General features: G+C 38.3%; 1 pseudogene; it reads right to left on the bottom strand.

Moving 5' to 3' along the window:
• LOC137980183 (uncharacterized) overlaps positions 1-4,343 on the bottom strand; it is a 5,570-nt pseudogene extending 1,227 nt beyond the window's left edge.
• Between the last annotated feature and the right edge of the window lie 657 nt (positions 4,344-5,000).

Genomic DNA, 5,000 nt, shown 5'->3' with positions numbered 1-5,000 from the left:
ATTATTCGAGGGAGGCGATTAATTTAAATATTTCGGTCAAAGGTGGGCGACTAGTCGAGGGAGGCGATTAATCGAGGGATGGCTATTATTCGAGGAAATACGGTAAATAGTTTTTAGGGCATCTCCAAATTAATGAAACAGGCTTCTAAAGCACAAAGAAATCCATTTAAGGCATTTCTGATGCATTTTTGAAAAGTTTGGTCATTGGGTGCCCCTGACTGGTGCAGGAAATAAGGAAAAACAACTTATACCACAAATAATACGTCTTGGTGACATAAAAATCTTGGGACTTGGGCCATTTAAGTTTCAATAAGAATAAAACGCAAAGAGCGGTTACAAACATTTGCTTGAACTGCATAACTTTTTATAAACTTAACGTTTCGTATGTTACAACATACATCATCACAAGTGATTATTATTCAGTTACAGATAAATTTAAATTCGAAACTACAACTGTAAGTACTGGGAACTAACGAAATTGATTGACATAAAACGACAAGAAATATGCTAATAACAGAGATAAAGTTTCTCACTGCCAAAGTTTCCATTTAAGGTTGGCTTTAGATCACGGATAAACAGAGACTCTTTAATTTTACGATGCATGTCTGATCGGCCAGTTGCTAATATTTCAAAATGATCCCACTTAATTCTATGGTTGGTTAAGAAAACATGATCAGCAATTGCAGATTCGTGACAATTTGGAGTCAGGGCTTTAAAATTTTCTGCTTTTCTGTCACGTAATCGGCGTCTCGTTTTCCCTATATAGAAACCATTGCAATCCCAGCAGTTTGCTCTGTACACTACTTTTGACCTGAAGGAAGGACCTAGTTTATCTTTGTAAGGGAAAAAAGACTTGATTCTTCGGGTGTTCTGAAAAACTATTTTGAGGTTTAAAATACCATAGAATTTGCTTATGCAAGACCTCAGCTGTTTTGTGAGGTCATCACTGTGATGACCTAAGAAAGGTAGAACGATAATAACTTCTTTTTTCCTAACTATTTGTACAGGATCTTTTGGCTTATTTTGATGTTTCTCAATGCCATCATTCATACGATGGCAATTTTGTCAGGGAAATAAAAAAAACACTTCGAAGATCCTCGAGGAGGATTATCCTGTGATATTAAATGGATTTCGGTCAGAAAAACAGCAGAATACCCTCATTTCGTGCGCTTTTCTATGAAGCGTGGAGCTACGTCTACGTTGAATTCAAGAGGGAAATACAGTTTCTACGCGTTGTACTTAAATGTTTGAACTTTTAACTGGACCTCAATCGGGAGAGGACAAAACGCGGAGCCCTACTCCATGGAGTACCCTATGGAGTACCAAAATGGAGTACCCTAAAGATACTATTTCGAATGAGTACTGTTGAACAATGTGTAAGCAGCATCTGAAATAGTGCTTACTTAAGCCTCAACACCCATTTCAAACAGCATTGTTCAACAGTATTTAGGTCTAAGCACCCATTTTAAAAAGGTTAACATACACGAAGTTATCGGCCACCACATCAATAATCGAGAGAGTACCTTCACAATGACCTTGGTAACGCGTTAAACCACTCACTCAGCCATCGTGACACATTTCAATGAAGATGATGTAAGCAAGAATTTATTGTGGGATCTTTTCGCCCGCCATGATTGATTCAGTATTAAACTATTCGATAAAGTGGACAGATGCTTTTTCTTTGAGAAAGGCAAGCTTTAAAGGTAAGGAGAATTTTCTACGTTATTTCTAGATCTTGCTTCCTACTTGTGTGTTCCACTGTGAACATTATGTTGCATAGAACGAATACTTCATTAGACGTATTTTGCATAGAACGAATACTCCAATATTTCTTGGGAACCAGTTTGTTCGCCGTTTTGACGTAGAAAGAAAATAAGAAAATAGCTTTCAACGGCCAAACAATATAAAAAATGAAGTCAAGTTTAAAAAAACGAATTAAATCACCCGAAATGTGGCAAATTGTTTTATTCTCGATCGACACATCCATAAAGTTCCTTCTCCTCTTCTTAAAAACTGCATATTCAAATATATTTACTTTTGCGTCAATATTTGTTTTGCATAAAACAGGGTAGCAAAATCTGTACCTTGCTTAGTTCGCATTTTTGAGCGTTAAAATAGAATTTTTGGTCGTATGTTCGTGACAGCAAGACGCATATTTTGACGTCCCCCATCCAAATACTAACCCCGCTAGAAAGGGCTTAACTTTAGAAACATTGGTCTTGGAAAGCTGTCAGAAGCTTAGAGTACACGCTTAAGCTTGTGGTGAAAAAGAAGTTGTAAATGATCAACATGTCAGCCTTGAAGTCAAATGTTTCTCAATTTCCTTTTATTTTTTTCAATCGTCCTGGGTTTAGTATTTTACTGAACCACATGTCTTCTCAGGGGGTATCTAGCAAAGATGTCTACCATGGCACCGTAATGATTTACGATACCAAACAATATCGTGTACTATTAGAGCCACATGCTACGCAAGGACAACTTGAATCTCCTGGAAAAACAAAACACATCTCAGTTGACAGTTATGGAAAAAACACGGTCAAGTTACTGCACTACCACACGTACGCAATGCGTTCCTACTTTAAAAAATATCCCGTATCTCCTCAATTCTATATTCGTTAGCAATAGTTGGTTCTATATTCGTTAGCAATCATCCTTTCAAATTTCAGAGAAATCGACCGGTCCGCGAATATTTTACGAGTTTTTTCCAATGGGATGCCAAAAGGCCAAGTGGATGTTATGCAGAATAGGGGAAGTTCGGGCGATCAAGTTGCACGTGTGACCCGTTATAAATATTTTTTCACAAAATGTTCCCGAATCGGCAAGTATCACCACAGAAGACAAGAATACCATTCTAAAAGCTTATTCTACGCAAAAAGTAGGTTCTGGAGGTAATTTTGAGAGTGGAAATCAAGTTTACGTCGCATGGTATATTTATATTTAAATAAGTTAACACAACAGAAAGACGCTTACCTTATTTTGACACGAAGACTGTGCAGAGTTGAGTAGAAAATAAATACAAATAGCCAGACAACAGAGATCACAAATTCACTGAAGGTGTTCGATTCCTTCTCTGTCTTTATTGAACCCATTAGTTTAATGTTAACAGAGCATTTTCCATTTGGTTTAAGTGTTATACATAACACCACACTTGGCTTGGCAAATATTAGAAATACAGCTCACTTTGATTACGGATCGGCTGGCGACAGATTGTTGTCGAAGTCCATTACCCGTCGCTTTTAAGATTCCACCACCTGTCTTGTTCAGTACCCCATTGACTTGCGACTATTAAGCTTCATAAGGGTATATTTTGTTCAAAGATCCACTAAAACGCCATTCGCGTTACATGACTTTCGACGCCATGGCCGGTTAAGTTAATCATTCTACTGTGTCCACCTGAGAAATCTAAGCATTTCCCACTGCCCTCTCGATCCTAAGAAAATACGCGCAGAAGGCTCAATGCACAAAGACACTACTTAGCAGGGGAGTGACAGGCAAGACTTTTACCGACACGAAAAAAAAAAATAAATAAAATAAATAAAACCAACAAATGAAACATAGATTCCGACTGGGTTTGCCATACTAGCAACCCAGTAATAATATTAGAAACTCGATAAACATAGCTTATTTTCCAATGGAAAACAGAATTAAATAGCCCATTTGATATCCGATGGAAACAGATTACTTCACACAGTCATGTAATTTAGAGTTTCAGGGGCCCTGAAAATGGCGACTGACGTAATGTGGGCGCGCAATGTAAAGTGGGTGAGTAAGGTTCTTTAAGTGTTGATTTGAGATACTTGTACCTTGCGCTGAAATTGATAGCATAACACCTAGCAAGCATAAACGTGGGTTTCATTTATTAAATAATGCGTGCTTACTGAATTCATTGGCTTCTCTTGGCCGCATTCCTACGGAGGAGAATGCACAGGAATCTGCTCAAAAACTTATGCTCGGCGTTTTTTAAGATGTGTCTACCACGAATATTGATTGTAATAAACTGAAAGGGGCATTAGAGAGCTCTAAAGTTCGGTGATTTCAATTGCGAATATTAGCAAAATGTCGGCTAAACTTTGGAACATCGAGGCTAAGCCGTAAGCATTTCGGCGATTGCCCTTTCTTGGACAAATTAAAATCGAAGTCGTTTTACTAGCGTTAAAAGTTGATCGGTAAGATGGAAACGCTTTTTATCACGATGACTGAGGGAAGTGTGTTTTTACTTACCAGAAGGACCAGACCTGAAAATGGCACAAACATCATCACAACAAATTGAGCGCACGGTTCTAAGAGTGTGGAAAGCAACTGACTATAAGACTGCGCACGACAGCCTACCCTGTCAAAATGAACTCTACAGTAAGATGACCGGGGTTTTCCGACAAGGCGAACAGAAGAACAATAATGTCATATGATGCTTCAGCCATTTGAGCAGGGGCCAAAGTATAAGAAATGGGATTTTGCATGTCATAAGCAGCTTACAAATCTCCAACAGAGCAAAACGTTTCAATAACAAGTGCCAGGAGCCCATGTGCTAAGCTTACCAGTTGTTTATTCTGCCACGAGAAATGCCAATTGGTATTATGTCCATCCGCCCTCTGACCCTTCTCTTACTTGTACGAAAGAGAAAAAGAAAATAAAATAAAAATGAAGACAAAAAGCTTCCACTTTCAACAACCCTAAAATTTCTTCCAATTTTATCCTGCACCAGTGAAAAGCCTCGAGCTTGGAATTGATGTGATCAGGGCTTGGGCTAGGGTTACTAAAGGATATTTCGTTGAGCCAAGAATTGCCTTTTTCTCTAAACGTTCTTTCATCTTTTATGACCTACAAAGAGATCATAAATTGAGAATTTGATTGACAGTCACCCCTCCTTACAAAGTTCGCACAGTTGTAAGTTGAACACCGTTGCATGGGTTGTTGAGTTGACGTATTTACAGGTAATTGTCAAATAAAACTTTGTTGCATGGGTGACCACGGTAAGGCGCGTTGCACTGTAAGCAACTTAA

The sequence above is a fragment of the Montipora foliosa genome, chromosome 12 (assembly GCF_036669935.1).
Source record: "Montipora foliosa isolate CH-2021 chromosome 12, ASM3666993v2, whole genome shotgun sequence".
NCBI classification, from domain to species: Eukaryota; Metazoa; Cnidaria; class Anthozoa; order Scleractinia; family Acroporidae; genus Montipora; species Montipora foliosa.
This window is presented reverse-complemented; position numbering and strand designations above follow the sequence as displayed.